Consider the following 12,219-nt stretch of genomic DNA (forward strand, 5'->3'; position numbering starts at 1 on the left):
CCCAGAGGCCCCCCGCCCCAGGACTACAGCTCCCGGCATGCCACGGGGCGCTCCTTCCTGCTGTCTGCCCCTGCGGGGACACCGTCCCCCGGCCGGTCCCGCCCCCGCAGGCCCCGGGGCCGCCTGCCCGGGGCTGCCCCGGCCCGTGCCCGGCCCAGGCCCCGGAGCTCTGGTGGAGCAGGGAGGAGGAGGAGCAAGGGACAGGGCGGCAGAGGGAGGTAGGGCAGGGCGGTGGGGTGGCCGGAGAGGGACGGGAGACGGACAGAGGGACGGGAGCAGGACAGAGGGGCAGGGAGAGCAGGGGGGAGCTGGGCAGGGAGTGGAGGAAGGAAAAGTACTGGTGAGGAGCAGGCAGAAGGATGGTGCGGGAAAGAGATGGAGGGGAAGGGGGGCGGGGGGGTCAGGAAGAAAACTCGTGCTAAGCAGCAGGACAGAGGGACAGAGAGAGCAGAAGAAGGGCAGGAAGGAGGCCAGAGGGACGGACCAACCCAGGCGGGGTGAGGGAACGGGGCAGGGGGCAGAGAGACAGACAAGGCAGCGGGAGAGCAGAGTGACAGAGCAATGGGACAGGGAGCAGGACAGAGGGAGAGAGGGGAAGGGGTGAGAGGGAAAAGGGAGGGGAGAGAGAAGGGGAGAGGCAGGGACAGAGAGTGGGAGAGCAAGAGAAGGACGGGAAGCAATGCAGAGAGACTGAGAAACAGAGGGATGTGGATCGGGACAAGGAGGCGGAGAAGGACAGAACAGCGATGGCCTCCAGGATGAGACAGAGAAGAGCAAAAGGGGATGGGGAGCAGGACAGAGGCCCAGAGAGAGGAGAGAAGGCACAGCCAGCTGAGCAGGGGATGCAGGCGGGAAAGAGGGGACAGGCTGCAGGGCAGAGAGGAAAACTAAAACCAGGAAGCAGGAGACGGTGATACAAAAAAGAGAAGGACAGGGAGTGGGAGAGAGCACTGTGGAGAAAGAAAAAAACAGCAAGGGGATATAAGACAGACAGAGAAGAATTAGAAAATACAGACCGGGAGCCGGACAGAGAAAGAGAAAAAAAAAATATACTGATGGGCTAAAGACAGAGAGAGAGGAGTGAAAAAATGGGGAGCCGGAGAAAGAGCGATGGGGAGAGACCAAAAATTGCAATGATGGGCAACTGCCCACATTTCTTGAGCACTCCCCAGGAACTGCAGTACCAGGAGCCTCAAGGAATGTGCTGCCTAAAACCCCTCTGCCCTGGGCCCAATCCTGCAGCCTAATATTGGTGACGAGCATCGCCTTGTAGACTGGCCAGGACTGAGGAAAAAAAGCCCAGCTGGGGGGGGTTGGGGATGGAAATTGCCCAGCTGTTTTTTGTTTGTTTGCCTGTTGGTTTTGCTTTTAAAAAAAATACCATTTAAGCTCTAAATACCACTTGCAAGGAAGAAGGAACCAGGCATACCAGCTTGGGCGCATTTAAAGCCTGAACCCATTCAACAGCCTCACAAACAAACCATCGCTCACTCCCGCTGCACACACTGCACCGCGTGCCTGCAAGTACAGGCAGCCGCACTGTTTCTTGAGCGCTCCCCAGGAACGGCACCACCAGGCAGCTCAGAAAATGTGCTGCCTGCAAAAACTTGAGCACAGCTGAATTGTGGGCAATTTTTCCTCTTTTTAGGCCTGCTGGTTGAAGAGTCATCTGTCAAGAGATGGCTCAGGACCACGCCAAAGATGGTGGTGCTGCTTTTTGGATCCCGTGGCAGCAATGGGCAAAGGACAGGCTATGGAATCCCAGTGCCAGGTATGTGTGCAGGGTGTCAGGGTCACCCCTACGTGGTTTTTCCCAGTGGAGCCCCAGTCAGTGCTGGCCCCACGCTGCAGCCTCAGGGCTGAGGCTCAAGGAGCCAGGCATTTCTGTGGGCGCTGCACCCTGCTGGGCCCCACCGCTGGCTGTTGGCTGCCCTGGGCTTCTCCCCGTTGTGCCCCCAGCTCTGCTTTCTGCCAGCGCCGGGGTCACAGCAGAACGTCTGGCCTGTTGACGTTCCTGACCCACGTCAGCAGCTCCTACGTGGTGTCCACGTCACACAGCTGATTTGGGGGCGGCAGGTCTCTCTTGTGGCACCCCGGGAACGGGGGCAAAGCAAACCCAATCCCTCCCTTCCAGTCTTTGTCCCCAGGGAGACCCAGTGGAGACGTACCATGCGCTGGAGAGCATCCTGCAGGGAGGTGACAGCCATTGGCAGAGCGGTGCTGAGAAGATGTCGGGGAACGACAATTTAAAGAGCGAAGCGTACAGGGCAGAGAGGGAGGAATTAAAAAAAAATAAGTCGGGACAGGGAGCCGGAGAGAGAGACTGAGAAGGGGGAAAGTCATGACGGGCTTCCAGAGACAGAAGGAGGCATTAAAATTTAGAGACGGGAAGTTGGGCACAGAGAGACGGAGAAAGAAAAAAAACACTGCGGCAGGCTATTGGGCAGAGAAGGAGAGTTTAAAAATGGGGACAGCGAGACGGACAGAGAGGGAGGGGGAAAGGAAAGAAGCAATGGGTGATGTGGCAGAGAGGGAGGAATGAAGAAAGAGGGACAAGGAGCCATGCAAAGCGAGACAGGTAAAGAAAAATAGCGATGGGCTACAGGGCAGAGGGAAGACTTAGAAAAACAGGGACAGGGAATAAGACAGAGTGAGATGGAGGCAGGAAAAAAATACCAATGGGCAACAGGACAAAGAGGGAGGAATTCAAAATGAGAGACAGGGAGCAGGATAAAGAGAGACAGAAAAAGAAATAGACTTGCGATGTGCTACAAGGCCGAGAAGGAAGACCTTGAACAGCAGGGACAGGGAGGCAGACGGAGAGAGACAGAGACAGCAAAAATACCGACAGGCCAGAGAGAGGGAGGACCTAAAAGATGGGGACAGGGTGCTGCTCAAAGCGAGATGGAGAAAGGAGGTACGGGGAGCAAAAAACCTATGGCAGCAGCATGGGAAGGAGACGGGGCCAGGGAGGGGCAGAGAGGCACCGGGACACAGAAGAGTGGTGACAGGGCCCTGAGGGCCCCGGACTCACTGCAGCTCTTGCTCTCGGTGCTGCCGGGAGAATTTGCCAGTTCAGACGCTTCTTTCTCCTTCCCTTCTGCCTTCCTCTTTTCTGTAACTCCAGTCACTTGGCTGTCCTCCACCTAAGCAAATACGTGGGTGTCTTACAGCTCTTATGAGACGAGGCTTCCCAGACACGTAGCTTCGCTCACTCGCTCACTACGCAGCCATACCGTGCTTTGGGGTGTGCATACAGACCCTGAGGTGCACGCTGGTGTTCTGGCCTGCTGCGGAATACGAGGAGGGATCCTTCCTCACCCGGAGAGGCAGGCTGTCCCTTGCCTGCAGCGGGAGGCAGCTGCCGGCCAGCCGGCCTTCGATTTCTTCTTCTTTACCTTTCTCTGGCCTCTCTGGCTTCAGCCACGGCAGCTCCTGTCCACAGCCAGTAAGCGCTCCGCCCGTCCCTTTTTGCCCCCACGCTGCGAGGAGAGTGAGGCCAGGCAGAGACAACCCATGCAAGCCTGAGGCGGGTGCAGTCAAGGGCATCCCCAGGGGAGGAACGGACAACCGTGTCCTCAGTGTGGCCTCTGGGAGAGGGAGAAGGAGTTCCTCAAGTCTCCTATGTGATTGAAGAACCTTAGTCTAAAAATGTGGAATGGAATGGTATCTGTGTGTATATATATACATATCTATCAAAACACAGGGAAAGTGGTGGTGATTAATTGGAATGTATTGGAAAGAGTAGGACCTGGGCATGATGTAGATGGTATAGAATAAGGGGTGGATACTGTCCTGGTTTTGGCTGGGATAGAGTTAATTTTCTTCTTAGTAGCTGGTATAGTGATGTGTTTTGGATTTAGGATGGAAATAATGTTGATAACATACTGATGTTTTAGTTGTTTCTGAGCAGTGCTTACACCAAGTCAAGGACTTTTCAGCTTCTCATGCTCTACCGACTTGAGAAGGCTGGAGGTGCACAAGAAGCTGGGAGGGGTCAGCCACGACAGCTGACCCAAACTGGCCAAAGGGATATTCCATACCATATGGCGTCATGCTCAGTATATAAACTGAGGGGAGTTGGCCAGGAGGGAGCAATCCCTGCTCAGGGATTGGCTGGGCATCGGTCAGCAGGTGGTGAGCAATTGCATTGTGCATCACTTGTTTTGTACATTATTTTATCATTATTACTATTATTGTTGTTGTTGTTGCTGTTCTTCTTGTAGTTGTTGTTATTATTATTATCCCTTCCTCTGCTGTCCTATTAAACTGTCTTTATCTCAACCCATGGGTTTTAGTTGGACTTTTTTCCCCCAATTCTCTCCCCCATCCCACCAGGGCCGGGGAGGAGGGTGAGCAAGCGGCTGTGGTGCTTAGTTGCTGACTGAGTTTAAACCACAACACTATCATATTGTTATCATTACCATTTTCTGGTAATCTGTGGTACATTTGTTCCTACACAAATGTTTAGATTCAACTCACTTCTACTGAGAAATTAATCTGCTCTGCATCCTGGAGCCTGTATAAAGGTATGTTTAACACTGGGTCAGAGCTGCCTCGCTCATAGGGTGTCTCTAATAAAATGGGATCTCCCCAGTGCACTGCCAGAATGTTGGGGTCTCCTTGCAAAGTTGGTGCCAGGAATAGGCATGAGCAACTGCTCCCCAAAAGGGCCTGTTGCTCCATGGATTCAGGAGGCAAGAGCTCAATGCCATGTTACGGCCTGTTAGAGGGTTGGATTTAAGACTAACCCATCGTTGTCTAGTGACTGGAGATGGTGAATGGCCACTGAATTGCACTCCCGAGGCTGTCGCACACATGACATGCAGATGATGTCCTTAAGGAGGGGGGTCTGGAGCTGCCTGAAGAGCACAGGGTGTCTCCATGGACAGCATGTGCCTGGGGCGGGCAGTGACTGGAGCCCTGCAAAGTAAGAGATCGCCCAAGGTGGAGTCACTCCAAGGGAAAGCGCTAAATCTTGTCTTCCTTGTCTTCAGGAAAACAAGGACTCTGCAATCCCAGAGGAGGCCATGGGGACCCAGCAGGCACAAGAAAGGGAGGCTGGAGAGTGAGTGGTGGCCTAACATGAAGAAGGATGTAGATTGCTGGTGTAAGAACCATCTTTCTTATGCCATGACCGACGCACATTACGCTGGAGTCAAAGCCCCAGTCCAGCACCAACGTATTGAAGGCTCATGGACACAACCGCAGATTGACTTTGAACGACCTCTGCCAGTGACAGCTTGAAACACCAAATGCATTGTGGTAGGAGTAGATCCTTTTAGTAAATGGTCTTAAGCCCTCCATTGCAAAACCAACACAGTGGCCACCACTGCAAATCTGCTGTTTAACAACAACTTTTCTCAGTGGGGTCAGCTCCACAGCGTCCAACCAGTAGTGTCCGATCTCAGCACCCCATATTGTTTCATGAGCACAACGTAACATGATCCACCCTGGCTCTGTCATCCCGTGGCACAGGGAAGAGGGCGATGCCAGTAAAGGGGGTGTGTTTGGCTGTTGAATGTGGGGTCCAATGTGGGGTGATACAGGTGAAAGAGACCCACCTGGGTGCTGATTCTGGGGGCACCCCTGTTACAGCCCCCGGTGCCAGGCAGGAGGGCAGGCAGAGCTCATGGCCACTCTGCCCAGGACTAGCCCTGAGCTTGGTGAAAAATCTGTTCCTTATCTCAGGATTGAACATCTCCTGTTTCACCCAACAGCTGTTGTCTTTCATCCTCCCACCATGCACCATGGTGGAGAACCTGGCTCTGTATTGTCCATAACCTCCTTGTAGGTACTGGTAGGCTGCTATGAGGTCCCCCTCAGCCTTCTCTTCTGCAGGTTGAACAAACTCAGCTCCTTCAGCCTCTGTTCAAAGGCAAAGTGCTCTAGCCCCTGACCATCTCAGGGGCCCTTTGCTAAAGCTCCTCCAGTTTGCCAACGTTGCCTGTATTAGGGGTCCCAAAACTGGATGCAGTATTCTGGATAATCCCTTCCCTCGATCTCCTGGCCGAGATCCTGGTCATATAGCCCAGGATACTGTTGGCCTCCCTTGCTTCAGCGCACACAGCTGCCTCCTGTGCAGATTGCTGACCACCAAGACATTCTCCACAAAGCTGCTCCCCAGCCCAGCAGCCCCCAGCCTGCGCCATTGCCAGGGTTAGTCCCCTGCAGGGGCAGAAACTGGAATTTGTCCTTGTGGGATTTCACCAATACGTTCCTGCCAACATGTTCTCACCTGCTCCTTGAACCCTTTCCCTAAGCACAGAGTCCTGGAGACCTTTTCAGTAAAGACTAAGGCAAAGAAGGCATTGAGTCTCTCACATCCCATCATGTTATTAAATCACCCTCCCCATGCAGCAGCAGCCATGCATTTTCCTTGTTCAGCCTTTGTCTCTATCGAGCAATAACTCAGTCTCACCAGGGTGAGCATGGAAATGGGGGGTGACAAGTACCCTGGGCCACCTTCCTGGTCTGGCCATGCCACCAAGGGCACAGAGCAGTCTCCTCTCCCCTGAACCTGCATGTCTTCAACCCCCTCCAGGAGACCAGGCTTTGCAGCACAAACCCAATGGTGTGTGCCCTCACCCTCCATGGCCACAAGCTATACATGGCCACAAGCTATACACTGGTGACTTTCTCTCCTGGGCACATTCTAGCCAAGCCCAGCTGTGTCCAAGCTCTCTCACCTCCCTTCTGCCCTCTCTCCACCTCCCCTGCCCTCTGCCCAGCCCAGTCCAGTCTCAGGTGGCCCCATGGTGATGCCCGTTGCAAGGTGCTGCAGACCTCTGGGCACTCACACCACAGCCCCAGCCACTCTGAAGGGCACAGCAGCTGCTGGGGGTCAGCCCCAGAGACGGGGGACATCCATAGCACAGGGAATCAGAGGTCAGTGGCACCCTCTGTCCCCTCTGGTCCCCTCCAGGAGATCCCAAGAGGGCTGCAGCCTCTCCGTGCCATCCTCTCTCCCCAGGCCAGCACAACAGCCTGCCTCTGGGGGTCCGCAGGCTGCTCCTGCTGCCCCAGCGACAGAGCAGCCTGCCCCAAGCTGGTGCAGCTGGAAAGGGGTTTTCATTTCCCATTCAGTCCTGCTCCGCTGAGGATGGATCTTAGACAAAGATGTTGCTGCAGGTTCATTTGTTTTGCTAAAATACATAGAGACCCTGGCTCCTCACACAAAGTCTCTGGATCACACAAGGCAGCTAGATACATTGGTAGGAGGGGAAGAATAATGACGTTTCCTTGTAGACAACATCATCACAAGAGGAAAAAAGATTAAAAAAAAGAAAAATCCAACAAAACAAAGGAAAGACAGGTTTGGCCTGTCACGACACACAATGGGAGCCACTTGCAGAGGAAGGCTGGCAGTCTATGGTTGCTGAAATAAATCCAACCAGTTTCCTCAGGGCATCCTTGAGCTCCTTGTTCGTCATGCTGTAGAAGAAGGGGTTCACTGTCCGGAGCACCCCTGCACACAAAAGTGCCACGACCAGATTCAAGATGGTGAAGAGACTGAGAGGGGCTTCAGGTTGCAAAACATGGCAGTGCTGGGAAATAGAGATACCACGGTGAGGTGAGTCGAGGGAGGCACGTGGAAAAGGCTTTGTGCCATCCCTGCTCAGAGGGGATCCTCAGCACAGCCCTGAAGATCTGCACATAGGACAGCCCCTAATGAACATAAAAGAGCCCCCAAATAGAAAAGCACTAAACACAAGAAGCCCAGCTTCCCTGAGATAAGAGTTGGAGCAGGAGAGCTTGAGGATCTGGGCAAGTTCACAGAAGAACTGTTCCACAGCATTGCCTTGGCAGAGTGGAAGTGAAAACGTATTGGCAGTGTGCAGCATGGCATTGAGAAACCCACTGCCCCAGGCAGCTGCTGCCATTTTGACACCAGCTCTGTCCTCTCATTCCCTGCCCATGTCTCTGCTGCCTGGTGCTTCCCTGCCTGGGTTGTTTTGATATCCCTGGGTCTCCTCCCTGTCATCGCTCACAGACCCCATCCCACCCGCTGTGTGCTCAGCTCTGCCCTGCAGACACCTCCTGGCAGCAGGGCACTGCCCAGGGGCATCTCTGTGCGTGCAGGGGTGAAGGAGCAGCTCAGACAAGTCCGAACGAGAGCTGGGGTCTCAGTGCCTTCTCCAGAACAGAGAAAAAAATTCCCATCGCCAACTGCCCACGCAGACAAGCAAGAGGAGAAAACTCTAAGCACAGACACCTCCTCTTTCAGGTAACCCCCACCTTGACCTTCCTCTTTAAAACTCCCCTCCAAAATGTCCTGGGGGTGATGCAGAGCTGTGAGCAGCCCTGAGCCACACAGCACCCTCTCGGCAGCAGAAGGACCCTGCCCTGCTGGGGATCGCTCCTTCCACCCACAGCTTCTCATCACAGCACTGTGAGGAGCTCCCCAGGCAGGCTGAGTGCTGACCCTGGCAGGCGGCAGAGTCCCTGCCCCAGCACACAGCCCCCTGGGGTGCAGGGACCCTGCTCTGAAGGACAGCCCCGGGCATGCCTGGCTGCACACGTGGCTTCACAGCCCCGCAGCCATCCCTGGACGAAGGATGGCTCTGATGCCCTGTCCCTCTGAGGGTGCAGCAGGGAACCACTGCTCGCAAGTACATTCTCCTTGGAACTGGAGAAAGTCTGAGGGTTGTTCTGACAGATGCTTTGGATGTGCCATCTTTTGGAGACCCCTCCAGGATACTCACATGCACTGCCCTGCAGCCAGAGTCCTACCATATAAAGACTTGTGAAGATTCCTCCCACACTGAGAGCTCAGCCGTTGTCCTACTTACTTCTGCCTTGCTCGTCTCCCCTCGGTGCCTGCAGGCAATGCCCTCAGCCCTGCTGCACTTTGCAGGCGAGCTGCTCCTGGGCAGAGCTGTCTCTCTGCAGCGCTGCCTGCTTCCCATGAGCTCCCTGCATCCCAAGTGCCCAGGCCAGGTCGGCAGCAGAGGACCAGCCCAAGACATCACTTTCTCTGCCCCTTCTGGGCTCCCTGGAGATGTCCCAGGGGCTCCAGGGCTGACAGATCAGGGTCAGATCAGGCAGCACGGTCATCTCTGGGGAACGTACATTTTAGCACCGATTATTCCTCTCTAAAGAGTGGAGAGAGACTGATTTTAGAAGCATGGTTTGTCCTATCAGTGCATGGACATCTACAAGAGGTGTAAATGCTCCCCCCTGGAAACCACTATGTCTGTCCCATAACAAAAAGGACACACAGGCAGTGACAGGGAGGTGTTGGTTGACCCTGTGCCAGGCAGGGATTCAGCTGAAGCAACGCAGGCATCTCATACCCAGCTGGAAGCCCTCGGGATGAAGCAGGATTCAGCTCCCCCCAAGTACCCCAGGGTCCCACAGTGCTAAGGGGTGGCAGACTCTCGCTCCTCTGCCACTCGCGCTAGTGAGTCTAGTGAGCTAGACATCCCAAGCAGCAGTATCTCAGTAAACCCCCTCTGAACCCTTCCTTCCCCACCCCCTGCCTTACCTCAGCAAAGAAAGGTGTAGCTCTCACCCGCAGCTTAACTGAGCAGGAATCCAGCCATGGCAAGAGGTTCTTCACCAGACAGGGGGAGAGGAGCCCAGCGTGGCGCAGGACACTGCGCAGGGGACACAAGCGAGGGACACACAGTTACCCAGGAAGGCCACAGGCCGGGCCTCCAAAATTCACTTGCTCCAATGCAGACACTATTCTATAGCTCAGGACGGCTTCTCGGGCACGCTGGAAGGGGCCCAGCAGCCATTTCCCTGGGCACAGCTCCGCAGGAGGAGGCCAGATGCATCCCTGGGGCTCTTACCTGCTCAGGAGATACACCCCCTCAAGGTGAGCCAGGGGGTCTTCCAGGTGAGCCCACACTGCCCAATTCACGAGCAGCCGCATCCATTTCTGTGCCATGCATTTGCCTAGCACCAACTCTATAGCGGAAAGGAAAACCCTGGCAGAAGAAACAAAACACAGAATAAACAAACACAAAGGAAACAAAACAAATCAAAATAAACACAACACAACACAAACCCAAAGAAATCTCAAGTCACAGCAGGTTAGGGGAAGACTTATCTTTAGCAGAGCTAAATACCCCTGAAATGATGCTTCATAGCCTTCAAGACTGCAGCCAGTGACACTGGCATTTTCGTCATGCTCCAAACCCACTGAAGCAGAAGAAAAACCACGCCCCTAGACTGACTCCATGCTAGATACTTACCAAGGCAACACCTAATACCTCTTCCCACCAGCATTTTGCAAAGAATGACACCCGTGCCCGCGAGAGTCTCTGCTCCCAGCGGGGGGTCCGTTGAGGGAGTGCAATGCTATTGGGCATGCAAGAGTATGCAGGAGGCAGATGACAGCCATCCGCAGTACGAGCTGCGTAAGACCTTCCTGCCTGGGAGCTGGAGTTTCTCCATGAAGGAACAGAAGTAAAACCAACCACAATGTGGGGTTTCCACATCTAGGAAGCGGGGCAGGCAAAGCACTCCCTCAGCCCTACGAAGGCACATGCCTTGGCGAGGGGACCTGAAACCAGCCTCTCCATCTGCCCCCTGGCTCCTTACCTGCATGGCTTCTCCTCGAGCACCTGGCCCTCGAGGAAGAGTTGTCTCCAGCTGCTCATGGGAGAAAGCAGCCTCTCCTTGCCCAGCGTTTCACTGGCCCACCTCAGGAGGCTGGGAAGGAGGTGGGGAAGCAGTTGCCTGAGCTCCTCTGTGCTCCTCAGGGCAAGCACCACCTCGGAGATGGCACAGGTGATCTGCAGAGAAACATGACCAAGAACCACCTGTTCAGGCAAGGCCTTTTCCCACCAGCCTGGTTCCCCCACCTGCCTGGGGCCGGGGGGGTTACTGTCCACAATTGTCACTTCTGCAACAGCCTTGGGAGCACAAAACTGTGCCGGCTCCCCACACTCCCTGAGGCCAGATCAGCACAGCGTCCTGGGAGTCTCCACGGGCATCCGCAAAGGGCACCTGACTCCCTCACGCCAAAGTATGAGTTAGAGAGCAGATGCAAAGCTGCAGAAACGTGTCTGCCGTTGAACGTACCGTCAGAGTCTCCAGAGCAGTCTGACGGCTGTGCTGCTCACAAGCAGAGGAGTCAGTCTCCAGGCAGTTGTTTCCTGCTCTGTTTAGTTTCTCTACTAAGCACCTCAGGATCTGAGTCCCAAAGATGCTTCTCCCCAGGCTCCTCCATAGCTCCACCGTATCACTGCACGGGAAGAGACATCCACCCCTAAGTCTGTATCCTTGCAGTCCTGCAGTGCCCTCAAAAACCTCCTCACCTACAACGGGGCTTACAACGCCCCACTGACGGCAGAGACACAAGCACACAGTCTTGCAACACTCAAGACTGTTCAGGCAGAAAAAAAAGACCTGCCTCTCAACTGGACCGCCCCAGTACAAGCGAGCTGCAGGGTCACTCTTTGACTACAGTGGGGGGAAGTGGGTAGTGCCTGTACCTGTCCACGGGCAGACCTTTCTGGAGGAGACTGCTGACCGTGGGCTCCTGGTGAAAGCGGGCAAGAAGAAGCACCGCACGGAGCAGGAAGGGCCTGTGGGTGCTCTGCTGCATGTAGGTGTAAAGGGTGTTCAGGATTTTTGGCACCTGAATGGAAGAAGAGGAGAAAGAAGGGCTCAGTGCAACCTTTACCCCCTCCTGCAGGGCCCAGACACAGTCATTCAGCACCTGCTCCCTTGACACAGAGTCCAGATCTAGCTCAAAACCTCACCCCTTCCACCCTGCCTGACCCTGGCTCACGTCTGGAGCCGAGCCTGCTCTTGGCAATTGTGCGCTCGCACACACGCATGCACAATGCACGCATGCACACATTCACACGCACAGCCTCAGTCACTGCGTGTGCCTGGGCACAGACGCAGGAGCAGCTGTGTGCCCTGTGTGCACACAGAGGACCCGGACACTTTTCACACCCAACACTTCAATAACTCTCCCCACGTGTCTGTAGCAAAGGAAGAGCAAGACCAAACACGCTCTTCGAGACCCTCAAGATGCCTTGCAGGGCCTGTGCACGTGACTCCTCCTAGAGGAACGCAGTTCTCCAGGGACGCTTTTCCTTGCCTCTGCCCTCCTCTCCCAAAGCGCCAAACCCTTCCCCACGCAGAGGACCTTCCCCTGAAGGAAGGGGTGTTTGTTTGAGCCTTTCACAGCTAGAAGCCGTGGCCATGATAAGGACAAAGAGGCAGCCAGGTCCCTCATCCCATGGAAGATCCCAG

General features: G+C 55.0%; 1 long non-coding RNA gene across 1 annotated transcript; it reads left to right on the plus strand.

Moving 5' to 3' along the window:
- Positions 1 to 142: 142 nt before the first annotated feature.
- Positions 143 to 2,219, plus strand: LOC142421218 (uncharacterized). The gene is made up of 3 exons (XR_012778860.1): positions 143 to 218; positions 1,649 to 1,771; positions 2,135 to 2,219. It is a non-coding gene; the product is annotated as an uncharacterized LOC142421218 (long non-coding RNA).
- Positions 2,220 to 12,219: the final 10,000 nt, after the last annotated feature.

The sequence above is a fragment of the Mycteria americana genome, chromosome 27 (genome assembly GCF_035582795.1).
Source record: "Mycteria americana isolate JAX WOST 10 ecotype Jacksonville Zoo and Gardens chromosome 27, USCA_MyAme_1.0, whole genome shotgun sequence".
Classification (NCBI taxonomy): Eukaryota; Metazoa; Chordata; class Aves; order Ciconiiformes; family Ciconiidae; genus Mycteria; species Mycteria americana.